General features: G+C 39.5%; 1 protein-coding gene and 1 long non-coding RNA gene across 5 annotated transcripts in view; one reads left to right on the top strand and one right to left on the bottom strand.

The window, feature by feature from the left end:
- Positions 1–7,494: 7,494 nt before the first annotated feature.
- LOC149654872 (E3 ubiquitin-protein ligase RNF220-like) overlaps positions 7,495–27,431 on the top strand; it is a 29,876-nt gene continuing 9,939 nt past the window's right edge. Inside the window, exon 1 of one of the 4 annotated variants that reach the window (XM_089846563.1) lies at positions 7,495–7,641. The gene's annotated coding sequence lies outside the window, so the exon portion shown is untranslated. Of the gene's footprint in view, positions 7,642–23,784; positions 24,517–27,431 lie in introns of those variants that run through there. The other 3 variants (XM_089846564.1, XM_089846562.1, XM_089846565.1) reach the window with 3 other exon arrangements.
- Positions 7,625–13,505, bottom strand: LOC149654873 (uncharacterized). Its single transcript, XR_016370750.1, has 4 exons — positions 12,780–13,505; positions 12,246–12,385; positions 11,403–12,178; positions 7,625–10,628 (listed from the first exon to the last, which is right to left on the bottom strand). It is a non-coding gene; the product is annotated as an uncharacterized LOC149654873 (long non-coding RNA).

Raw genomic sequence — 27,431 nt, 5'->3', positions numbered from 1 at the left:
AAACGCAACCGCTATTCTCATCACAATCCTAACACGTAGGAACTCGAGGGGGGGAGAGAGGGGTTTAGAAAACCTAGCTCGGCTTCTCGATCAGAGCGAACCAAATCAGCTTGCACTAAGCGTTTTATATTGTAAATGTAGACCATCTTCTCATTTTTTCGTCAGTTCCATCCTAATAGCCTCGATCTAGGCTCGATTCGCGTCAGTTTAACTAGGAACCAAGTCCCGAATTCGAATAAGAAGGGTTGACTTAGGCCTCGGGTCCTCGCATTGTTCAAGGGATACTTCGAAAAATATTATACAACCGTTGAAACTAAGCCTAGATCAGGTTAATGGAAAGTTTTTGTTAAAGTTCTATTTGACCAATCATCGCTCGTGAATTCTTGCACGCGGATTTCCACGTGCGCTCGTTTCCTATCACGTGATAGTTAGTATGGGTACTCACGCGGATTTACACGTGCGTTCGTTTCCTATCACGTGATAGTATAGGCGCACGTTTAAGTAGAACTTTAAAGGCTAAATATTACTAGGAAGTTAAGCCGACGCGGAGTATTTTCCGTATTCTTAGTATTCGTTTTCCGCGAAGCTCTGATATGTTCTCTTCTTAGGAGCGCAGCTGGAAAACAGTGTTTTCTAATGAGCTTTAGAAGCCCGCGCGCTCTGGCCCGGAGTATAGAGCCATATAGCTAAGCCTAACGCGTATTTTTCCCTCTTTTTTGATTGGCTAGGGATGTTCGCTTAAGAGAGATTTAACAAGAGTATTGTACGTATACCCCTTCTGGGTCTTTTTTTTTTTGGGTGCCAGGAGAGATTGTAGGCCTTGCATGTAGCCAGCCAACTTCTAAAAAATTACCTCATTTAAAAGGGAAAACACTTTGTCTCTGTATATTCTTTTAGTGGTGAGGTAAAAAGGGTCTACATGACATTATCATGGGGGCATGGTATGATACGTTTCCTATTAATTTAAAATGTAACGGACGTGATTTAGTTGCGGTAGTGTTATGTTATTGTTAGTTAAAGTTAGGAAGTAATTTTTCGTGACTAGCAAACCCGTAGGTAAACCCCGTTCATGTGACCTTCAAGACTAAAGCACCGAGTAATTCACCAACCAAACTTATACCGAATGACTGTTAGTTAGGGTGTCACGTGGTGTAAGCTCACTTTATTCGAGATTAGAGCTTGGAGCTGGCCAAAAGGCGCTACTAAACCAATAGATAAAAAGGCAATTTATCTTGTATCCCTTTTCAACACCGTACCGGCCGTAGCCTTAACGGGGGAACCCAACCACCACCACGGGTGAGAACTCGTAAAAAGTACCCCAAGCCAGACTATAAGCGCCAGCTATAAGTTAATATCGTTAAGGTAGGTGTGACTCACGTGGTCCGTCGCTCTTGACTGTCTATTTCAAAGCGGAGCTAAGCCTAATTCGAGATACTTACGATGGTCAAATGATATTGTCCCGGTAGGAGTCCCGGGGCCCATTTTTATATATATTTGGGGGTCCCGAACCGGCTGCGGCCGTTGAGATAAAAACATATATGGCTAACTCGGGCTAATGTAGTGTTAGTTCCGCTTTTTACACTTTTGTTTTCGCCCCCACCCCAAATACACCCACGACAGTCGCCGAGCAGTCAAGTTTTAGTGGTCGCCTACTCAACTGTTTCCTAGTAAGCTAATAAAACCAGGACGACATAAGGTTCGCTCCATTCTCCAAGCGATACTTAAACGCCTTACATCAACTAGTATTTTTAATTCAAAGTGCTAGCTATCAATCGGCCTTCCTTAGAAGCTTTAATGTTCTCCGATAACTGGAGAATTCTTAAACACAGCTCTGAAGGTGAAATTTATCAAAATTCTCAATGCCCATATCAAATCTTTATTATTATATACCATAAGGCTCTTTAAGTATACCTTTTTTAATGGTATAGCTTTAATATATACAACTCTAAAACTTCGGTGGTAGACCAAGATTAGGCTTAGCGATTTTTTTTTACAGTACACGTGTTTGAAATACGTCATTCGTGATTATCCAATCTGAAATATTTCTTTTTTCTCTCGTGGATCGACCTCTAACCTTAACACATCGCGTATATTTTCTTACGAGGAAAAACACCCCTTTTTAACCAAAATTAAAGGTATAATACGCGTTCATAACACGACACCCTTTCTGAAAAGTATTTTATCCAATAATAATTTATATAACTTTCTCTTTCACCTCGTATTTTATAAAAGAAGCATTTCACCAACCCTTTACGAAATCCCCTCTCAATTGCTGAGTTAGCTTTTAAAGTGAGAACCCCCCGCCATCCTTAAATTTTATGACCACGAATTATCCCCCCCTAAACCCTTTTTCCTTATACCTCCCCCCTTCCCCTCTGAGTTTAAATTTCGCCTTACATCATTAGCACGTCTCACCATTGAATACATTGAGAAGCATTTCAAAAACTTCAACAAGCTACCCTGGTAGATGTACAAGCGTTTCTGTATGCTCTTTTGAGAAAATCGCCAATTACCTTTAAATCCCATTATGGAACAGCTAGGTAGAAAAAATACCCCCCCCCTGCTCCCTGTATCACTCTCTCACTCTCTCACTCTGGTAATCACCGTTGCCTGCAACCCGGCGGCTTTACCAGAGCTAGCTGCATGGGTCTATTCGCTAACCCCCCTGTCCCACTTTTTCCCCCAGCAACAATTAAGAGTTTGGGTGCCTTGTTTCAGCGGGGTTAACTACACACGATGCCTGGACCACTTTTCGTTTATAGTTATTGCGTTAGGGTTAGCTTTGTTTCAAAGGCTAGGAGGATGCAGGCTCTTCATGTCCCCCTCACCTCGCCCGGAACGACGACTATTCTACTCTTTTTGGAGGGCTTAATAGGAGAAGCGAAAGAGAACTAACTTTATCTCGAGGGAATTAGCTTTCGGTATTTTTTCTTTTTCTTTTTCTGTTGGGGGAATGTGTGGACTTGTTTAACGAGCGGGGAGTCGAATCTACAGCTATAGACCAACCAAACTATGTCCATTGGCAGTTTTCGTTTCTATAAAGTTCCCCTAATAAAGGGGTCCGCATTTATATTGCCTTGCTTGTTGAATATATATTTGCCTATCTTATAATTCGTTAACTTCGGAATTAGGTGTATGCATGGTTAATAATGGTAACACTATCCAAAGACTATTTAGTGTTTCAGTACCTTTAAATACGTGTTTATTTGTTTTTCTACTTATCTAACTTTACGACTGACCCCCCGAAGATGGTTCAAGTCCAAAAAGGACGACGATCTCTACCACGGGGTGACCATTCCGTTAGCGTACGATGTGTCCGTTAGAGTTAGAGCTTTACCTTAGTTAGGCCTCCTTGGCCGGTCAATGTCTGTGTTGGTATAGAGTGTTGCAATTTTGAGTTTCCCCTTGGATAATCCCGTTTCCATTCCGACAAAACTGAGTCTTTCGTTGAGACAAAAGCCATCCTTGTCGTCTCATCTCTTTCCCCCCTCTCTCTCTCCCTCAATCTCTCTCTCTCTCCCTCTCTCTCTGTGTCCAACTAAGATTCCGAAGCCAAAGACCACCTCTCGAATTACCCGAGATTATTTGGCCATAAAAAACCAGACCCTTTTCATCTAACTCAGTTACGGTAAAAGGGATACCCTGATAACGGAGTAAATAGACTAAATTAGGTCAAAATCATCTAACGTAACCATGCTACACTTTATGTATGCCAGTTGCCTTTAAAACCAAGGCTTAAATAATCTTAGCCATTTAGAAACTGTAGCCGAAGACTTAATTTGAGACGCAATTGGGCTTGTTGTACGATTTTAACAATTAATTACCCGTCTAATACTAAACGTTTGTAAAAATTAGGAAGTTTGAGTTGAATTCGCATTAGGAGCGCCAGTATTAATAGCTATAATGGTGTAAAATGACATTGAATAACGAGGCCAGTGTCATACAACATCAAACGATATCCTTTTCTTCGTTTTATCTCCCCATCCATAGGAGAAAAAAGAAGCTCAAGATGGAATTTGTATGAAAGGAGAAAACGGTTCCGTGTCAGCAGCGGCGTGTCGCGACCAAAAGAATGAACCCCTTGGCGTAAAAAAGCGCCCCTTGGTCTCGCCCCAGCGACATCTCAAACCCCCCACTCCCCCCCTAGCCCCTGATAAATTAATTATACTTCTCCCTGAAGCATTTTGAACAAGAAGAGAAAAAAACCCATCCCCCCGCGGCTATTGGAAGAAAGGATCTTTCTATCTAGGAGTCTGCGCCTTTTATCCAAAGAGCTCTGTATGTATGTATGTACAGTTTAGTTCTTTATAAAAACCTTTATGTTTAGTAAAGGGGGGGGGCTTAACTCTATTATTATACATGATAACGGTACAATCCTTTACCATTATGGTTTGTAGTAGATATTATACGTATTATATATATATGTCTATATAATGACCTAGTTTAATCTAATTATTTTGTGATTTTTGGGGTAAAAATATTTTTTATTTTTTTTTTGGTACGAATCATTTATTTTAAAATTTATTTAAAAAATTTAAAATTTGGGAGTGGGACAATGCCTATGAATTTATGTTTTTAACAATAGACTAGGATCCGTCTATTATTATTTGCAAAAATATAATGACAAAATTCGATAATTTAAAATTGTATTTAGGTCTAGATAATTTAAAAACATATAAAGCTTTATTGGCTATACTTAAAAGTACTTTAAATGTCCCAAGTTTCAATATTGATCGTTAAGTTTGGTTCTATTTTTAATTTAATTCTAGTTAAAAAGTACAGGGTGTTTCTGAGCAGTCTGCATGCTTAAATTAAGGAGAAATCAATTTTATGTCGAAAAAACTGTAATTTCTGTCTCCATTTATCCACTGTCCGGGACACTGTTTTCGAGTTATGATTCTTATGAGTGTCTTAGGCCCTAAGGTCTATTTTTTATATAAAATACACGAGTTAATTATCATAAATTACAATATATAATATAAAATCGTATTGTATTATTCTTACTTTAAAGCCCCAGGACCTTAGGCTCTAGCAGAAGATCGGAATAAAAAAAAACCTTGGGTATGAGAGAAAAAAATATATAGGCTATATATATATGTATGTATAAAAAATGTGTGGGTTATTCATTCGTTCAATATGGGTGCCGTCCCTTGTTTTTGCAAACCTTTTACTTAAAACTTCACTCGTCGAAAGATGTATTGATAAAAAAGGAGACCATACCGTTTGAATGATATAAAATATGCAAAATGTCCCTTCCCGAAGAGAACCATCCATTTCTTCCGGGGGTCGTACCCCACAAACGGAGGGGGCGTAAGGGGGTTAGGGGGTTGTACAAAAACCCTTATTTCCAACCTAAAAAATCTCAGAGGGCCCAACAGGCCTCCAGGGGTTGTGGGGGTCAAAATTCCGCATGAATACTATTTGATTTCTGCAAGATTACACTTTCCACACCACTGAAGAGCTATTCCTTGCCTATTTCTAGCCTCGGAACGGGGGGCTAACCCCAGGCCTGAAAAACCCCCTTAGCGGAGAGAAAACGTTGAAAAACGGGGCCCTTTAGACTCTCCATGAATGACATTTACTTTCACGCGAGTATTGAGTAGAAAATCGCTTAGATTAAAAATACTTTTTCATTAATAGTGTATATTAGGAAAGCAAACATTTAGGGGAAACCTTTTAACATTAGAATCCCATAGAACGCCTGTAGAAATGTTTAACCCGCAATACACCGCTGCTCAGGGTGAAGCTAACGTTTAGGGGAAACCTCTTAACATTAGATTCCCATAGAACGCCTGTAGAAATGTTTTTCCCGCTGCACACCAAAATGAGTTTTGTTTTAATTTTATAATAAATACTTCAAATCTAAGAAATATTCCAAATTAAATCAAATTCCCTAACCATTTTTAAGAGTTTTAAATTTTCCCTGATATTGTTGGCCCGTGGAAATTGGTACCAAATTTTCTAGATCAAAATGAACGCGTTCTCGCGGGCTCAGCTTGGGTTCGGTTTTCCCACTCTGCATATTGGCATCTCGCGGAAAAAATACCATCTTTTAAAGGTTTTTTTTTTCGCTCTTGGCTCGGAATTCCCATCGCCTTCACCTTCCCTTATTGATTTCCGGTTGCATCTCTTCTAGTTATTTTTTATATTCGGATGCTTCGAGTCCCTCCCACCTCCTAACCTTCCTCCGGAGGAGAAAGACAACCGTTTTTGAAGTTGGGTACGTTCGCACAATCACGGTTGAAATGATTTTAATATCGGTTTAGAGAATTACACTTATTTGAATACCAGTAAAACTTAGTAGAATTTCAAACTGAATATTTCAAGGTAGTTCTTTTTTATTTTTTATCTATCTGTCTGTCTGATTGTAACGGTCTGCAGGCTTATTGCGCTTTTATGTTTAGTTATTCCTTAAGTTTGTTAATGAATTTATTAATAATATACATTTTAAACTCTTTGTATACAATAATTATAATCTGAACTCGACCCAAAAGGGGTGACAAAGAGGTCGTGTTGAAAAGAGGCCACGAAATAAATAAAAAAAAAAATTGGTTTAAGGGTGGCATCTCCTAAAGATGGTAGACAGTAGACAAGAAAGGGATGGAAAGAGGGTTGGGTTTTAGCCGCGTCTTGCGGTCCCTACATGGCTACGCTACTCCTATCCATCTCTGAAGTGCACGACGAGCTGGGGGGGGGGGTTTGACGTCACCCCCCCCCTAGACCACCGCGTTTACGTATCAATGATAAGCTAATCACGAGCCTGACTGTCACCAAGCGTCGCGAAGATCCCCGGATATCCATTCATCTATTAAGTCTGTCTTAAAAGAAAACCAAGATTTCAAGATGACGATCTTAAGGATCCATGAAAATTTCTTTATAATATTTTTATAAAAGTTGAAGTCGTTGCCATGAGAACTTTTATATAATGTAAGGAAAAATATATTGTGCTTAATGATCGGGTTAGGTTAATGCTGCAGGGGTTTTTTGATTAATTAAAAAAATAGGTACTGTACAATATTCATGGATAATATTGAATAAATTCGTAATCCTTCGTATAAATAAATAAATAACTAAATAACTCTAAGGTTCACTACAAAATCAGTCAATTGTTTAAGCTTATCTCTGGCTAAAAATTATCTGTCCCTGTTTTATCCAAAAATTAAATTTTTATATTGTTTGTTATTTTTATTTTACAGATACAGTTTTTATCATTGAGTTATCATCAGATGTTGAGGCTGAAGTCGAGCTGGGAGGGTGGTTCACTGTTTACCGCCGCGGGCTGAGAAACTCTGGAATTACGTAGGAGCGTTCCGCGGGCCGGTCTTTTTGGGATTTGGCGAAAGATTTCCTTTACGGTTCGTTCGGGAGGCGATCTTGAAGAGGAGAAAACCGAGGAGAATTTCTCTTCGCCCCCGAAAAACGGGGGAAGAAAACGTGGTGGTAGTCGCGTGGCGTGGTATGGATACCATCCTCCACTTTGGACTTTACCACCATCATCCAGAGAAGCCCCGAGCAAGGGGGCGATTGCAACTCCAAACGAAACTTCTCGACAATTCCTTAGCGCCCGAAGGAAGGTAGACAGACGTTCGCCTGTACGACCAAACGCGTCGGACCGCCGAATAAACCACCAGCCAGCTTTGGGTGAGTCTTAATTACTTAATTATATAATGATTTCTATACCTAACTCGTGATAATTACCGTACCAGGTCCAAATTATTTATCCCCCATATCAAAATAATTGGCATAGATAGTTTGAGGCTATAAGAATGTCGTCATAATAAAAAAATTGATAGTTACGCTTTGCCCCCCCTCTCCCATCTACCGTAGGCGTTATGACGTATTAGAAAAATGTATTTCATTCATTCATTCAAGATGGCGTATGCTGTTTGGGTGGGGGGTCGAGCAAATCCAACTCCAGGTTTAAATTGTCTCGTGGACGATTTAAAACCAATTTTCACGCTTTTTTTGGCGTGCGCGGTCTTGTTATAGCTATTTTTGTACACTTTTCTCCCGCCCACCCTCGTGGTTAGTACGTTTTCCCGCCTTTCTAGCATTTCCCGCGCTCTATGGATATGGTAACAGCTCGCGCGAGCTCTTTCGCGGATTTACATACGATGACGATGATTCAGGGACTTGGCGCTGCAGTGACACATACGTTTCGAAATTCCGGGCTTCAATTTCTATACGCCGGGGGGGGGAGCTTTTAGTATAGTTGAGGATTATATAACAGGACCCCCCACCACCACGTCCTATTGTTCCAAAATTCACCGCTAGCACCCCGCCTTTTAGGTACATCTAAACTATATTGGCCGGAGAATGTGTAAATTGTAATCTCATTTTTGATTCCGACTTTTTTAAAAAGTTTATGGGTGATTTGAGGGAGATGTACTTGTCTGTATAAGTTGACACGATTTCTCCCGCAGCTCAAATAAATTTGGCGTGTTTAAATCTCGTATGTCCCATCTAGCTCAAGGTGCTATGGTTATTCAGGGTTGTTATTGTACCTGGGAAAGTCCCAAATTTTTGAAAATGGTTGAAAGTTTGGGAATTTCATATTGTGTGGGTAATTTTATTATAGTAGGTACTGGTCATTGTTAAACGTGGCATTCTGAATTAAGTACAAAGTAAACTTTGAAAATTGGTCAAGGAATTAAGTCCTGGAAAAATCAAGGAGTTTTAAACTGAGGCGATGCCAAGTGGTATCAACCCAGAACGATTTTAGCTAAACCTTTTGAATTCAAACCTTAGCGTCAAAAATACCTTAAAATCATACGGGGCAATCCCTTAACCATTTCTTTAAGAACCTCTGCAAAATATACTGCAGTATATACTCTGTCTATATAAACCAACCAATACTATATATAGACAATCGGTATCGGCAAGAAAGAACTACCTAGATATCACATTCGATTTATTTTGATCGGCTTTGTCATACACGTTACAAAAAAACACCTCAAGATATTGATAAAAATATCTTTCAGTGAGAGTTGTAAATAGTAAAATAATGAGCCTGTCCTCGTAGATATAAAAAAATATATCGAAATATATTCCCCACACCGTGTTGTGTTGCGTCAAGTTTGAAACATGAGAAGATCTTTTTTTTCTATCTATACGAGCAGAGTTGCTAAACCCTTTTCTACCTCAAAATTTGACCGCAATCCGAAGGTAAACGTTAGCAAAATATAGTTACGACGGTAATACGTAACTCCCCGCCTTTAGTAACGGTTTCATTTCATCTTGGGATATGTTTTAATGGGGTTTTGATGCGCTTTACTCTCGTGTCTTCTCCGATACGCGCCTCGTCGTCTTGCATGGCTTTTTCTGAACGCGTTAAGCTTTTTTTAAAAGGTCTAGTTTACCCCCTGACGCCTCCAAAAGAGGTGCCAAGGATGTTGCTGCTATAGACACGTAACATAGCAACCCTTGTTCGCGTGATCGAATCATTTCGAATATGGCTTGCTGATATTTCAAGCTGTCTGTCAATTCAATCTTGTAAAAACAATACCATGGTTCTCCTCGAGAAATCTTTTTTGAATTGTTGTGGAAGGTGCATGGTTTTATGGCAAGGGGGTTTATTTGATCTTCAGGAACGAATGGAGATAAACATTTTACGCTTCTTTACTAATAATTAACTATTATAGTTTGTTAGTGTTCAAGCGATTTAATTATAAAGTTTAAAGGTAAAATATCCAAAATAAAGTATACCGCTATACCATTAAGTATTAACTTTATAAGTCTTAACACTTTGCCTTATACCAAATGTATAAAATGCCCCTCAATCCAATCCAACAAAAGCTGGAACACCAAAAGTCGAAACCCAGTATAATCTTTTCACCGGTCCCCCCCCCCAGTTTTCAGGCCAAACCGAGTTAAATCTGCATGGCTAAAGAATAACAAGACGTATATATATAGGCTTTCCTCGAGGAAACGAATAGGCCTACCTAACGTGTTCCTATAACTCTAAAACCCTTCCCTACGTCGCGTCACTTCGACTGGAAGTTTAGTTTTAAAAGTTTTGGGAAAGGCAAACTTAAAATAACAAAACCTCCTTTTTCCCAGAGCCTTTTTAATCCAAGTTTCGTGATCGCCTTACCGAAATATCTAGAGCGAAATCCCTCCGCCCGCAAACTGCCATACTTTTTCTCTTCTCAACTTTTCAACCTCTTTCTCCTGATCCCAGCTGCCTGATCTCGCGCTTCATTTATCCATCCAACTCTAGTTGTATCCCGAACTCGTAGATGGCGACTGTAAGACGAGTTCAGATAACTTTTCTAAGACTTTTTGCCTAAAGTTGCCAGTTTTAAGAAATCTTGAGGATCTAATACGATCTGTTTCAGACTCCCTTTCAACTTGAAATGTTATCATTTTGATCATAGGGGGTTTAAGTTGGACCTTTTAGTAGATGAACTAATAGATTGGGTTATGGCTTCCTCTCATTGTTGCCAGGCAGAACCTTTACGAGTCAAGATATACTTGTTTAGCTTTGGAACTTACTTAAGTTCAAACTGAATTCTTTAGTTCATGTAGTAAGCGGCAGCCGACCTTTATGTATGAAAACACAATGGATAATCCGACCAAATATTCGTGTTTAAATCTGTTCCGTCCGTTGTTCGGAGTTGCGAGTTTTCCTTTTTTAAAGAAACTTCATTTAGGACTGTTCACGAGCTCGAGCCAGCTCGGGCTCGTGACGAGCGAGCCGAGTTCGAGCCGAGCCGAGCCGCCACTTTTGCGGCTCGATTAATTAACGAGCGAGCTTTTTTATGGTCGAGCCGAGCCGAGCCGATAGGCATCGAGCCGAGCCGACTCGCGAGCCGGCTCGCGAGCTTAGTCACTGATATAGTGCTTTCCTTTTAGTCTTTATTCTCTCCACCAATAGCGTTCCGTTGTATCTTTACATGAAATAAAGCGTGGGAAAAATCTCTCGTCTCTAACCTTGAGCATATTTTAAAGAGCGGGTTTTACTGAACCACTACATTCCTAAACATGGGATGGCATTTATAGTCATTCTCAAGTTTGACGTTAGTAGTAGCAATTTTTTTTAATCATGTATATGTTAATCGAGCCAGCTCGGCTCGGCTCGATCATTTTCGAGCCGAGCCGAGCTAGAGCCGAGCCAAGACCCAGCTCGGCTCGAGTCGAGCCGAGCCGCCGTTTTTTTGACTCGAGCCGAGCCGAGCTTTTAAAAAGCTCGCTCAGCTCGGCTCGTGAACAGTCCTAACTTCATTACAAAAGCCATGCAGCTCGGGTTCCCTTTTTCAGAACTAGAACTAGAGTGTAGAAGTTCTTTTTAGAAGTTTTTTAGTATCGCGTGACCGAGCATGCAATGTTATAGTGTGAGCAATGACTCTATTGAGTCGGGGAACTCTATCTGGATATCATTGACTGTTAAACGGTTTTCCTACTAGAATTTAGGTAGCTCCTTAGCATTGAGAATCGTCGCTCTGGAACGTTGAACACCGCGGCCGTGCAGCTCGAAACGCATGATCGCTAGCTGACTCAAAGCTATAGAGCCTTAGCCGTTTTTGCGACGCACAAAGTAAATCGTCGGTGACTCCATATTTTTAATACTCTTAACTTATAGACTCGCTAGCTCGACTTTTGTGTACTTGGGGTCATTGTTAACATCGCCGACAATAGATTAGAGTAACTTTCGAGTTTGACACGGACACGCTTGATTTACTAATGAGTATTATAGCGTTTTACATCTGACCGACAGTGTAAAGCCAGGAGTCTCTAAAAGGTTCTTCCGTACTCGGTATATTTGCAGAGATTCGACTGGTGAGAGATTATAGGTGATCACCAATTGAAGGGATTATCCACTCCAGCACCTTTATTTCAATTTACCTTTGATTAAATATCCTCTGACGGTGTTGTAAAGTTTATAAATTAACCACCATCTTGTAAAATGGTGGCTCATGCATGCAGCGAGTCTTAAAATATTTCTCGCTCATAGTTTATAAAAACATTTTCTCTAGAAACTTTTCTAGATCTATATAGGCCTAGATTTCAATAACATATTTTTTTCATCTTCAGTACGAGTTGAGAGTTGAGAGCGGGGAATGAAAAAAATATATCTTAAGAGTTTGCTCGTATAATAGTTTAAGTCTAAACTGGTTCCTGGCGTCGGCAGCTAGTCGGCCGTCCATAATAATAATAAATAGATGTCTAATACTCCAATCTGTGAAAAGGCAAAAAGACCATCGTTTCCTCTCACTCTCCACGAAGCTAAGGGTGACAATACTTACATATTTTTATGGTCTTCGAAAGTCGAGAGCTAGCTATAGGGTCTGGTACAGTAGTGGTACAGGCAGCCACATGCTTTTTCCATATTACCAGGCAATATCCTCTCCCATGCGGAGTTCCGCGACTCCCGATGGAGTGAGTACTGCATGCAGGCATCGTTTCTTTAGTTATAAGGACAACCCCAATTTTATAGACGCTATATATCGTCTTTGTGTTCTCATAGACCGGAGTCACCTCCGGCTATACGCGCCAAGCAATTTTTTTGTATCTATACCCCTGTTCATTCGCACTTGACAACAGAACGGAAGTTGATGCGCGTTAATACATAATTTAAAGAGCCATAGAAAAGAAAATAGTTTTCTGTAATGAGTAGCTTAGTCGTATCTTAACATCAATTAACTTGTTTAAATTATCTCCTTAAATTAAGTCTAATTTAACAATTACAACAACAACCGTACTGACACAGTATTTTTGATTAATTAACATAAAGCTTACAGGTCAAAGTACGCGGTTCAAAAGCCAAGAAGTATACGTACATCATGTACCATTAGATTTTGTCGTAAACTTTGTTTATCTAGGTGTGCTTGCTCTGGTGATATCCTATGATATCCATTAACTGTAAGTTGTAACGAAGCGTGTCAAGGTGTAGGTATACTAGGTCTAAACCTCGCGAAAAATAGATGACTTTTCGCAGCTGGCTAAACATGGCGAGCTAGTATACCCCTTAACCAAGGGTTAGGTCCAAAAGCTACAGGCCTCCGTAGTAAATAATTGGTAAACGCTATACAGATTGGGGATATCATTTCAAAGTTACGGAGCTAGCTAGTCTAAGCAAGCGCTGTGTTGGCAACCCCGCTGAGAAGCTCCGGGGAAAATTGGGACCCCCAAAAAATGCCCGAGAGAGAGAGACCCAGGCTATATAGCTACTCTTTGAAATGATCCGCCGCGCATTGGGGTCCCGGGGTGGAAATGGCGTTTCGGAGGAGTTCCCGAGACCCATGGTTAGTGTGTCAGCGACTCTTTTGTGCCTTTAAGTTGACAGCCGTGTTTGAAACCTCACTTATGACCCCTCTACTACCCCCCGAGTGACCCCTGACCCCCTCCATCCCTATAAGAGCTATACACTACTTATTATAACCACGCATGCACCCTCCCTATTCAGCCAGTCCCGCGGCTGACTCCAGTCCGATGTCCATATAGTTTTCCCGTTTTGGTCATAGCTGGTCAATGAGTCCGAATTCTTGAAATATTTCCTTCAATATTGGGGGTATTATTACAATTACATTCGGAGATAGGTCTCACGAAACTATCGTTGTCTGTTAAAAGGCCTTCAACAGACAATTCTGTCAAAATTCACCAAGATTTTCCACTTAATACCATTTGAAATGGTTAAAATTATTACTTCAATGTTCTGTAGCGAAGAAATTCCCAAAAAAAAACAGGAAAATCAAATTTAAAAACGCTTTATACGAAAGTTCAATAATTCTTAGAGAAACATATTCTTTATAGGGAACAGTTCATATTGTCACCAAAGTCCTCGAGTTAGCTATTTGAGAACGAGTTTGAAGCGCGAGCGCTCTTGTAAATGTCTCCTAAAGAGACTCTCGAACCAGTTTAACCAGAAAATAACTCGTAGGGTACACCAACTTAAAGTATTATTGCCTGAAGAGTACCAAGTTAAAATGGTTTACGGGATAGCTTTTTCAATAGCGGACATCTGGTATCAGTATCGAGGACCCGTGTCTCTCACGGAGCTGGGTGGCTGCATGGCTCCCTGGATGTAGTGTAGATGATTCCCCTTTTAAAAAGTCAACCCCGAAAGAGTGTAGACCCCCCCTTAAATCTGTGCAAGGAGGGGGGCAGTCCTTTAACCCCCTGTCCTTTTCATTACGCGTTTCAACTTTACCATTCCTGGCAGGACCATCCCTTAATGAGAACCATTATTTCTGTTTCTTCAATTCTAACGATGCAACGGGACACCGTATTATCTTATGGGACTCTTGTTATCTCACCACGTTTGGTCCATGCGGTGACATGCACCTAAAAAGTATAACCATAAAGATTCCCAGTGTCCCACCTATGTAGGCATGTCAAAATTTTATTTCTAAAACCACAGACTAACTCGTGAAAGCGTAAATCTCTGATAAAAAACCTTACTATTATTTCAGTTTTGTTAAACTAACCAAAGGCTTATAAAGATAGGCGTCTCACTTTGAGTATTCTATAACGTTAACCCCTTATCAAACTGTTCTGTATAAGATATACTTATTGTATCTTTGGCGTGGTACGCGTTACTATAACTGCCGCTCGAAATATTTCGAACCATACTCATATCCGTGATTCTTGATATATTCTTCGGTATCTAGGGTATCACGCGGTCGTCGAACACTTTGTGCTTAAGGTTTTTCATCAGTTGTATTATGTCTCTGAAGTTCTGAACTGCTTTCGGGGTTCGCTTCCATACCTCTTAACCCCAAGCGCGCGACAAGACCCAAAATTAAACGAAGAGATATTAACAGCTACGTGTGTGAGCGGCGCCGTTGGTACTCTAATATAATAATACCTATAATGTTAAAACCCTTCCAGAGATTTTGACAAAAAAATTCAAATTGCGTATAAATCTATTGACGCGAATCTAGCTGATATTTAAGTAACTTTAAAGCCCTCAATACACGCCACATACACTTTAAATGCCACCCAAGATTCCGTTTCCATACGCTAACTGTGTTTATATATATCTACTAGGTAGCTAAATACTTTACCAACTTACCTCGGAAATAGACAAAGCTTAATAGAAGTTCATCAATTTGAAGTCTAAAAAACCAGATTAATGAAAAATAAATCCCATCACTTAAAACAGAGCGTAGAAACCGGAAGTGAACTCGGAAGTAAGATTAAATCACATAAAACAGAGCGTAGAAACCGGAAGTGAACTCGGAAGTAAGATTAAATCACATAAAACAGAGTGTAGAAACCGGAAATGAACTCTAAAGTAATATTAAATCACATAAACAGAGTGTAGAAACCGGAAGTGAACTCGGAAGTAAGATTAAATCACATAAAACAGAGCGTAGAAACCGGAAGTGAACTCGGAAGTAAGATTAAATCACATAAAACAGAGTGTAGAAACCGGAAATGAACTCTAAAGTAATATTAAATCACATAAACAGAGTGTAGAAACCGGAAGTGAACTCGGAAGTAAGATTAAATCACATAAAACAGAGTGTAGAAACCGGAAATGAACTTGGAAGTAAGATTAAATCACATAAAACAGAGTGTAGAAACCGGAAATGAACTCTAAAGTAATATTAAGTCACATAAAACAGAATGTAGAAACCGGAAGTGAACTCGGAAGTAAGATTAAATCACATAAAACAGAGTGTAGAAACCGGAAGTGAACTCGGAAGTAAGATTAAATCACATAAAACAGAGTGTAGAAACCGGAAATGAACTTGGAAGTAAGATTAAATCACATAAAACAGAGTGTAGAAACCGGAAATGAACTCTAAAGTAATATTAAATCACATAAAACAGAATGTAGAAACCGGAAGTGAACTCGGAAGTAAGATTAAATCACATAAAACAGAGTGTAGAAACCGGAAGTGAACTCGGAAGTAAGATTAAATCACATAAACAGAGTGTAGAAACCGGAAGTGAACTCGGAAGTAAGGCATATTTCGGCCGACTTTTCTCTCTGGTTATTTTTACTCTAAATGAAATATGTTTACTTCAAATTAACGTACTTCCGAAGTTTCTAGCTCGTCTACACGTGAAAATACTCTTCAAGCTCCTCTAACCATTCTGCTCGGAAGTTATTGTTAAAAGTATCCATTGCCGCATATTGCCATTGGCCATTTTTACTTCCGAAATTGTTATATCCGTGTCTCTATATAATATAAAACTTCTCTTTTTTTTTCAGGGGGTTTCGGGGGGTTTATGAAAGATTTCTAGAAGCCTTATTCGGGTCGGGGACTCGGGGGGGGGGTTAGATACCCATAGCGTACCCGGGTACCCGGCCGGGTTCGCTAGAGCGCGTAATTGTAGCATTTTTCAGAGGGATTTTGAGGCGTATAACTTTAAACGTCTGATAAGGGAAATTTGGGTGGGGGGTTCATCCTCTTCCATACCCCCCCCCCTCCCCACACCCCGTTTGAAATTTTTTTCCGCTCATTTTAGTTCGGAACCGTATATCTATTCGGGTTCCCCTTTATGTAAATTGTCCCTTCTTTTTATGTTATGGAAAATGATAGTTTTATGGTTTGGTATCTTGGTAATTATTTTTTGACTTTTGCTTTATTTTTTTCCCCAAATTTTTCAGTCTTTTTTGATAGCTATAGACCCTATGTTACGTATTTTTTTTTTCGCTCTCTTTAAAGGGATACTTAAAAGCTACTTTTAAATGAATAAAAATCATTTAAGATTTTTAATAAAATTCACGCGTTTGAAAGATGAAATTTTCTATTTTATTTTTTGTTGAAAACGTAAGTTTAATTTGAATTGGTGGGGTAATTTAAGTATCCCTTTAAAGAATGATAATTTGTTTTAAGCGAAGGGTGAAATTTTATTTTTCATGTCATCTGGATGCGAACGAATTATTTTTTAGGGAAATATTTCAGTTTTGGATTTATTTTTCTAAAGATTTAGGGTTTTTAATATGTCTAGTAAATTACTTTTTTCTGTGGGGATATTTTTGCAATTTATCGTTAAAGTTCAGGAAAAGAAAAGATGCGTGATGTCAGATTTCTGTCTTTCTGTATGTAGACGACCGTGGTTTAAACATTTGATCGAGAAGCGTTTGGTATAAGAAATATAGAAAAATAAATCGGTACGATAATAAGATTTTCCATCCGGTCATTAAAACCAAATTAATCATAAAAATTTAGGGAACTTGTCTTGAACAGTAAAAACTGCTTTTGCCCAAAACATATATTCAGCACGGCTTCCTTTAGCGCATGAAGCTCTAAAATTTTATTTAGTTTTCAATAGGTGTACTGAGAAGTAGTATACTATAGTTGCAGTGAACGTTTTCACAAACTAGCTATCGGATTAAGTTCACTTTTGAATGGAGTTTGGGCCGAACTCCCAGAGTCCTGCAGTTAGCAAAACATTCGGCAGCTGCTTTTCTAGCTTCGACTATCAACTGGCATTGTTAACTTCTCATAATGTTTATTCTACTCGCAAACGTTTTCTATATAGCCAAGGCTTAATCCCGAGAGTTTTTTCGAGTTTTTGCTATACTGGAAAATAGTTAATCCAATATAAACCATTTCTCAAATACAACTACAGCATACGCCAAAAAAAGTTTTAAAGGTTAGACCGATCTCTATTCAGATGGAATTATAACCCCCAGTTTTGAGTACGGGGAATATTGGTGCATGGCAAGGCCTAAATTTAAGCCTAGGCCCCGCAGCCTCGCGCCCGGTCAGTTACTAAAAATTTGTTACGCCTATTTTTCAGCTAAGCCTAACGTGGTTTATGCATGACGGTATTCCTTCTTCCAGTTAACGTTTTCATATCGAATAATAATTTAAAAGCGTGTGAGTTTTATATCGAGGGGTGTGTGTGTGTTGTTAAGCCTTGGTCTTTTGTACGTCTATCTAAGAAAACTATTTTTATGACTCCCTGCATGGGTGTTGATGACCGGGTTTGCTTTTTTCTAGGTGGCAAAACAAATTTTTTACCTTTTTATAACGCTACAAATTTTTTTTTACAAAGTTTGACATTCACGACTACAAAAGGGAGTTCCCGACAAGTTTCTTAAATATTTTATGACTTAGGAAATAGGACGTATATACTCTTAGAATTTTAGACGTAAGCTATACGTTTTGACCTTTGACCTTATAATCATATTCATTTGAAATATTTTTGTATAAACTGAAAATTAAGACGAGGCGCTTTGAAATTAATTTAGTTTAAATGAGAGGTCGCAATTTTTGATGTGTCACTCTGACTGAACTAACAGCCATAAACCAAGCTACGTTTTGACCTTTGACCTTATCATATTCATTTGAAATATTTTTGTATCAACTGAAAATTAAGACGAGGTACTTTTAAAATTAATTTAGTTTAAATGAGAGGTCGCAATTTGTTGAAATGTCAACTCTGACTGAACTATAACAGCCATAAACCTTAGAATACAAACATATTTGGTGACATATCGTATCCCCTCCGATTTGATGGCGAGAATCGTGATCCCGAAGGAAGCTATGTCGTTGATGGTAATAGCTACAACATGTTTTTTAAGGCCCTCACCGCGACGCTCTAAGAGGCCAGCATGCACCGTTTATGTCCAAATAAGCTCGAGATGTGACACTGCAGGCTAGAATGGTCGGAGTGATCCGTTGGTACGTGCCTGGCAAGATTCATGGCCTATCCGAATCGTGTCCTCTTGTTGAAGTTCAGTCTGATGACCAGGGCCAGGGCTAGGACTCCCGTTCATATTTGCGGATCTTTTTCTAACACTGAATGCATGCTAAAAAATCTTTGGCTGGCTTGTTTACCGAGTCAACTTAGAGTCGTGGCCGTGTTTTGTCGGCGGCTTAGATTTCTTTGAAGATTTTTACGTATTGCTGGAAAAGGGAGGAGGAGTTTAGATCTTTCTCTCTGTTAAATTCGTTTCTGAAGATATATGGGACACTTTCTTGACGTAAACATCTGTAGGATTTTAGTTGTATTTTGATTTGTTTAACGTTCAGATTTATAAGAGTAAGTTTATCGGTTTCTTACGTTTCACGTTGTAGCTACTAAGAGTTTGTGAGACCCTGTCAAATTAAGGCTTAATACCGATTAATTTTGGAAATTGGCTGCTAATTAAACTTCCCGTAGTTAATTCTTACACTAGCCCTTAGCAAGGCCACAGATTAGACGCGTCACAAACTTAGGTATCTTTTAAACTTAGGATAAAAGTCAAATTTTGTCGTTCTGTTATTTTAAAAAATACTACCCAAATGATGCGAAGAAAGCTTGAACATTTCATTATTATTGTCTTACGGTTTACTGAAACTCTCGTATTAGCAGTTTAACTAGCATTCTTATATAGCTCTGAAAATTCTCTTTCTTTATTAAATAAGGTAAAGCTTATAGACTATAAATTACGGCTCATGATGTTCTAAATCTTTAAAATCTTTCAAACAACATTCTCCTCTCTCGTATTATGATTTTTAGGGACTAGCTGTTACTTGGGGCGTAATTACGCGTAATAAATACCACGTAGGCTACCAGAACGGTAGGTAGTTGTTTCTTTCCAATCCTAAGGGTAAACTTTAAGCAATAGCGTGGGAAAAAGAGACGATTTGAAAAGATTGTAAAAAGATTCTATCGGAGAAAATAAAAACAACATTCGGTAGCTGCATGTTCCGTTTTTTGGTGCAAGAATACAAGTTTTCGGTAACTTCTAATGAAAAAACCGCCCCAAACTATCTTATACAAGTATTTATCCTCTCTGAACCCGAGCGCTGATAATTTAGGGAAAGTCGTAAAAAAATCGACAGTTTATTCGATATAACTCGGTTAACGCTTTTAAAACGTCTTAAAGCTAACTGTCCATCCATGGATCCCGCCTTTAATTCAATTAATACTTCCTTGGCGAACGCGAGTTACGCGCTTTACAAGCTGGGATGGGATGGGTATCTCTTTTAGGGATAGCGTCGAAATTTGACGGTTTTCCAAAAAATTTCCAACTTCCAGGGTGTGTTTAGCTATATAAAGACATCGGTACTAAGTAGCTATGAGCCAAGGCCCAAAAAAAGAAGGGCCCGGGGCCAATTACGCTGTTCACTATCTAACAAAGCGTTGAAGGCGAATGCGAATGCGTTAATATAATAGGGGGTCCTTCCTAACACTGTACTTCTTGCCTTAATAATATCTAGTTAAGATGGTGAACTTTGCAAATGTCCCCTTTAAAGTCTTCTATGGGGGGTCAAACTCGTTATTGCAGTGCGCCCATTATACTTTTTAACAGGAGCACCATGGTCCATGGACCCCTTCTTTAAGGACTCATTTTCCCGCGCTGCCGTGCATTGTTATTGTATTCGGCGCCCTTTTATGGTCTTTAGAAAAACGAAGATACTTTTGTGAATTTTCTTAGACGGCGGTGTGATCTTGTCTCTATCCAAAAGAATACTTTTTGAGCGTAAAAGAAAATAATTTACAATCCCCTTAAGACATACTGCCTTAAGTTAAAAGTTTACCAATTTATATCGCCAGAGAAACAAGTTCTAAAACCCTGAAATGAGCAAATATTAACTATTTCTAATTTAAACTTCGATTAAAATTTTATACGTGGAGTCAATCACCGAGTTCTAGGCAAGCGAGTCCGTTGCAACGCGAGTAGTAAGTAGGTAGACCAATTCATATACCAGTTGATAAATTAGTTTTTGGGTAAACCACCACCAGAAGACCACAATACGGGGGAGAGACCTTATACCCACGATGCACCGCGTAGAGCTAGAGCTAGAAGAACCATCAGTCTAGCTAGCTAGCGGTCGCCTACTGGAAGCTTAAAGCTTTTGGTGTATTGGATCAAATCCAGTACAAGCTAGATAAATGTTTTTTAAATCCGGGCCTCCGTTACAAAGAGTGAGTGTGGGTACACGCTTTCACAAAATCTCAATCCAATACGATTGGGGTATAGCGTTGTAGCTACCTTTCAAGGGGGCCCCATTCACCCACGAGAGTTGCGGGTTAGATGAGGAGAAATAAGGGGTATATCTTTAGGGACATCAGTACCCAAGTAGCTGCCAGGGCTTCCGAGATTTTGGGGGAGTAGAAAAAAAGAAACGCTACTTTGATTGAGGTTCAGGCCCAACTATGTGCGTCTGTGCCTTGCTCGTGCCTTGGGTTAAGGTTTATTTGGGAATACGAATGGGTTATTCATAAAGACAGATTTTCTTCCAATCCTACTAAAATAGAGAACTGTATACGATCTGGATTGAACCAAACCACACGTCGGTCAAGATGTAAATACGGTTTAGTGTAGATATACAATACGTTAGTCTATATTTTTATAATTTCGGATTTTCACTTTTAATTCATTTAAAAGACTAATTATTACAAAATTGATTCGGCCGGGTACTTGTTATATGTTAATTACGCTTTCTAATTATGTTTTTGTTTTAATTTTTATTATTTGATCTAATATATTGGCGAAAGAGAAAATACTGACAGCTTTTTTCTTATCTATACGCGGTGTGCTTAAGCCTAATTAACCTTTTCTATATATATACGTGTGATATAATCCCGCCAATCAAGTTTGGCGCTAACAATATGTCATTTTATTAAGACCTACAATATAAATACTTTAGGAGTACAACACTGGGCACCGATTAGAGAAGTAACCCGATAAGAATACTTACAAGTTTAGAACCTAACTAGGCTTAGCTATGTAACGGGTGTTACATAGCTAGCCAAACACATACGCTATAAGGGGAAACTGTGAGAGAGAGCCTCTCTTGAAATCTCTCTCTCGCTCTCGCTCTCGCTCTCTCTCTCTCTCTCTTTCTCTCTCGCTCTCTCTCTCTCTCTCTCTCTCTCTTTCTCTCTCGCTCTCTCTCTCTCTCTCTCTCTCTCTCTCTCTCTCTCTCTCTCTCTCTTCTCTCTCGCTCTCTCTCTCTCTCTCTCTCTCTCTCTCTCTCTCGCTTCGCTTAGTTATTGAAGGACCGGGAACTAATGAGCCGAAAGAGTGTAAATACAATCAGGCACCAATTTTTTCCGCTAACTTAAGCCGCAGGGAAAGTGCAGTGCAGGGGATCAACTCGAGTAAGAGCGCGGCAACACGTCGACATATGGCTCTAATTATAACCATCGCGCGGCGCGTTCTTAAGGGGTTTTCATAGATATGTTAAAATGCGAAGGAGCGAATTAAGAACGCCACGTGCGTGGCATGTATGGTTAATTTAGGCTTAATTTCACGTAGCTATGGTTGGTGATATCATTATTGGCGCGCGAGATTTTGGAAGGTATGTATATAGTTTATCGCGGTTTTGTTTTGAATACGGTTGATTAAACCTCAGCTATAGCGGCGCAGTCAAGAGTTAAATTAGAGGTTATATGATATATGTATTAACGATTTGTTTTGTTTATTAGCGACAATAATTAGTAAAGGGAAACGTTCTAGATTGTCGAAATTGCTAAATTCAAGATAGCGTTGCTTAAATCGCACCAAAATTTGTTTTAGGCTCGCACCCATTGTGCATTTATTTCCTTAAAATAACTAAACCACATTATAGGTTATTTCTATTTGTATTCGAAATAACCTCGCATTACCCTCTACTCTAACCCTTTCCCAATATAACATCACCAGCATCTAACCCTAGAGTAGCTTCCTTAAGCCTTCCTGGAAGCTTACTTATTCCATGATCACCTACCATCAGTTGACGTGAGAGAGAGAGAGAGAGAGAGAGAGAGAGAGAGAGAGAGAGAGAGAGAGAGAGAGAGAGAGAGAGAGAGAGAGAGAGAGAGAGAGAGAGAGAGAGAGAGAGAGAGAGAGAAGGGTTAGCTTCTTAAAGAAAATAAAGTTTTTCGACCCGGGAGGGGGGGTGCTAGAGATTGAGAGAGAGAGATGTTGGGGGGGGGTTTGCAGCTTATAAGTGGCCGAGTAAGCGAGCGAGTCCCGCCTCTGCGGGTAAGTTAACCCTCCGCGGAGGAACGGATCAACCATCTCTCCTGATGAAGACGGGATAGTATCCTTATCCCCGAAATAAAAATCTTACAGATGAGAATTATCATGATCATCTTGAGCCTCCTCTCTCTCTCTTGGCGCTACTGTACGCGCTACACTAGTCTCTCTCTCTCTCATGTCGACTGAGGACCGAGTCGTACTACTAGATATGACGCGTTTCGGTCCCGGAGTTTGCGCTCTTTGAAGAGGAGCTTGATTTCTCCGCCCATAATCCGTGCGCGCGCTCTTTTCGCAGTTATCCAATGAGGGGAAAAGTGCCCACCCCCTAGGCCTACTATCAACTCCGAGCGAGCTTAAAGTCCCCGCGTACGGATCATCTTCAATATCGACGAGTTTATTAAAGTCCAGCATGAATATTATAAGTCGGAGTTCTTTATTACTTTACTCTCTGTTAAGATGACGTATGATTTATCTTGTATGTTGGTTTGACCCAAAATTATCTTTGGAAAATTACATTTGAAAACTTCTTCAGGCCTTTTAAGGCAATTCAACTTTTGACTAAACTAGATCCGGGTAAAAAAGTTGAGTCAACAAAAATGGTCAGTGATAAATTTTTAATTTGGTGATTCGACCCAATAAGTTTACTCAACTCAAGTTGACTCATTTATAGAGGAGTCAAAAAGTTGTATCGTTTGAAAAGGCCTTTTTTAAGAATTCACTTTTAAGAATTCACTCATTGAAGATTCAACTTCAGTGACATTTAATTCGTTCGCTATTCATGAAACAACGCGAAAGATTCACTCAGCATGAGTAGGTAGGAGAGCGCAACTTGGTGGCTGGTATACGGGGATCTATAAGGTTGGAACCTCAAGCTCATGCACTACACTTATTTATGACGGCGTGTACGTTCGTCGCAACTCTAACCCTAAAAACTCCACCACCACCGTCGTCGTCGGCGTCTTTCGATTTGGCATCCAAATACCAGAAGCTAATAGAGAAGTTTGGGGGCCAGGAGTATCATCCGGTAGTCCCATCAGGCGGGGGTTCATAGTACATCCAAACCCCCTTAGTTGCGTACGCACTGTATATACCGAAGAATAAGTCGCTTTGAACCTTTATGGTTCACCCCCCTTCCTTTTCATCCCCCCTTCCTTAAAACCCATTTTCTAGCTTTTTGGTTGCGGGCTCTCTCGGTAGCCTGGAGAGTATGACAGAGTTGCACCGCGCCACTTTTTGCGGATAGTTGGGGAGTATTTGGGGTCCGGGGACAACGATAGTAGTGTGGTGGTGTTGGTACTGCCAATTCGGAATCGTGGCATGCGCCGTGAGTGACGCGATCAAACTGTACCAACCCCCTAAAACTAAACTTACTTCATATTCCTGACTAGCATTTTAGGCTATATACTAACTGAAACTAGAAGGGGGGGTTTGTTAATGCCAACCAACCTTGGTTGGACTGTTCAGTGACTTGGGAGTTTTTGAACCGGAGTCAACTTGAAGAATCGGACAACAATATTAAGTTCGTTCGCGACTTCAACTACTTAAGTACCGCTACTTAACGAATTAGTGTACTTACTATATCGGCTTGGTTTTATTTTTGTTGGCCAAAGACTTATCCCCACTCATTTAACAAAGAACCACGTGGTACTCTATCGGTGAGTTAATTATTTGAATTATTTAAATTTTACTTCGTTTAATTATAATTAGATTATTATTATATGTGTAATATTTTAAACAATTATGACGCGATTGTTTTAAAGTTAATTAAGAAAATCCCGTCAGGGATTTTCTATTTATACTCAATCCGAAATCGTAATGTTAAACTCTATGGAGCTTAACATTATGAGGTGGAAACATTTTCGCGACCAAGGGGGTACACTTTTTTCACAGCCTAACTTTACAGCACTAGCAAATTTATATTAAGGGTTAATATTTAAGATATGTATGTAATTTACAATATCTAATTTTTCCAATCCATGAAATATCCGTAGTAAAGTTGCCATACCACAAATAATTTTAATACTGAAATTGTACTTAACCCTTTTCGATCCAAACCGATACATTTTTGGACCTCCCTACTCGTTTTTTTTTAACCTTTCTAAATTCTTGAACCTCATTAAGAAAATGGGTTTGGGGGGCTTGTGTAGATAACCATTTGAGAGTCAGTAAGTTTAGGATTTCTCCATACAAAGGCCAACCCGTTTTTTCACGATGCAAAGATTGGGACCGACTATATACCCCTTTCGCTTCCAAGAATAACGATACTTCTCTTTTGTCTAAACAATAACAGTAGCTGTTCGGAAGAGACATTCGAACCCTTTGATATGTGACTTGCTTGCCCTAGGAGTTCTTACGTCCCTGGAGATGCCATTAGGGGAAAGAGAAAATGTTCTATCGCCCTTCGAAACTTGAAAGATACCTGCAGTCATTTTTCATTTTATTTATGACTGTGGGAACAAAGATGTTTCAGAACTTTACCTGCGTGAAAGAGAGAGGGTTTTTATCTCTGTTAGAGAGTTGACATTCTAATTGAGCAGGCGCGTGGTTATTTGAAAGTTTCCCATGTACAGAAATGGTTCCCCATTCAAATCCCATGTTGATTAGTGTACGTACTCCTTTTAAAGTAAAGTTTATGGGTGAAATATCAACTTGCAAGCTGTCAAAATTAATGTAAAATATATATTTCATTTTCAACTTGGTTTATTATAAGACCTTTATTGAAAGTTGTCTTAGCTGAGAAAGTATACTTAATTTTATTACACCGCTATTTAAGTTGGTAAAATGTGCAGGGGTTAATTTTCAAATTAAATTTCTAAGTGTCCCAATCGAGTCCTAAGCCTAACGTACTTTTTAACCAATTAAACAATTAGACCTCTATGAACTTTTAACCAATCAGCAATTCTTAATTACGAGAAAAAGGGTTATAGTTCAGGTTTAGCGCGATAAAGTTTGAAATGGGACTTTTTTAAATTAAAACTGAAATAATTAAGTTCATCATCATTTTATCCAAGAAAATCATTTAAAGATGGTTACGTTCTTTTAGAGAGTATTATTATTTTCCTAAAATAATTTAAAATAAATAATTAGGAAAAATTTAAAACTAAAAATAACCCAAACCAATTTCAAAGCGATTTAAAGAGTATCTAGTATTTGTTAAGCTATAGTTTAACCGCGCCTGAGGACAGGGACATCGGGGGATTAGGGAACGATTCGGGAAGGGTGGGGGAGAGTTAAACTCACGACCGAGTAGGTACCCACTGTCAAATTTCGATTTATTTTTGAATCCAAGCTCCTTTGGGCAGATTTCGGTGACAGTTTCGCGTAATAACGGTGGTCTAGGTTTCCCTTGTAGCAAAAATTCAATGTACTCGTTGTATCTCTAGTCCCAAAACTAAACAAGCGTTAAGAACGCGCCTTAGCCTAACTCGGACTAGCTGCGTATGTGTGTAGGAGGACAAGTCCCGGGCTCCGGCAAACCACATGCACGCGCTAAGAATCAGAAACAGAAAGAGCATCGCTCGATCGCGGGGGGGGGGAGCTTACCCCTTAACAGTAAGTATACTTTCAAAAGGGAAGAGGGGGGTACCAGCTTTTGCCGCGCACCATCCATACCCCGTGTTCAAGCGTTAGAAGTTAAGGGGCAACGTAGCTCGGGATTCGAATCGAAATAGACCATACAAGGTCCCGGAAGTTAATTAGGGAAAAGACGTTCCGCGCTGGTTTGGGATCAACTTCCGGTCCAATGGAGCCAAGTCCCTCGGTTGCGGTGGTTGGTTTTGTACGCGCTGTATTGTTTATATTCTCAGCATATACTCATGGATCCACCTCTGTTTATGTCTCCTTCAGAGACGCGTGGTCAAGGGGATGGACATTGGATATAAATAAATAAATAAATAATTACAATTTTCGTAAGATGTTTGGTTACCCGATTAAAATTAAGCGCCGTTTATTTGGTCTCGGAGCCCAAGATGGAGGTAGTTGATTAAATGTGTCAACCTAATTTCCGACCCCTTTCCTTGGGGTTGTTGGAGTGAAGGGGATGTGAGCTTGTTCTAACCGTTGGTCCGCACCAATTCTCCCTACGATTGTGTTTGTATCGGATATCTGGTATTCCAAAAAGGGGTGACGTTTGGTTTAGTTTGGTGGCCGCACGCTGGAACTTTCAAGTCCAACCCCAGTATACGTTCCCACCCAGGAAAACTGTCAGCATCGTCTGCTATAGTTTCTAAATGGGGGCGAGGGGATACCCATCTTTTAAACGAGTCTTTTATGTACAGGGTATATTTTCTATTCTGATCCACTGATGGCTGCTGGAAACAGCGGCTTATAGTCGATAATACTGGAGCAATTTCACACCCTGTATAAACCAAGCCAAAAATAGCGTAGTTTGAAAGTATGTCGCGTTGGAAGTTACCCTAAAGCTAGATTTTAATCGAGTAACTAGGAAAGTTGGTACACTTTATTACAACCATAACATTGTTGCACTGACCATTAAAAGAGTAGTTTATAACTTAGTAATTAATTTTGGGAAAACCGTTGCTGGGTCAAGCCTCGCGGTGTGTTATCATCG

Source organism: Phalangium opilio, unplaced genomic scaffold (assembly GCF_054372755.1).
Source record: "Phalangium opilio isolate 3A_F unplaced genomic scaffold, DU_Popi_V2 ptg000079l_1, whole genome shotgun sequence".
NCBI lineage: Eukaryota > Metazoa > Arthropoda > Arachnida > Opiliones > Phalangiidae > Phalangium > Phalangium opilio.
Note: the sequence above shows the minus strand (reverse complement) of the source record. Positions and strands in the feature narration are given on the sequence as shown.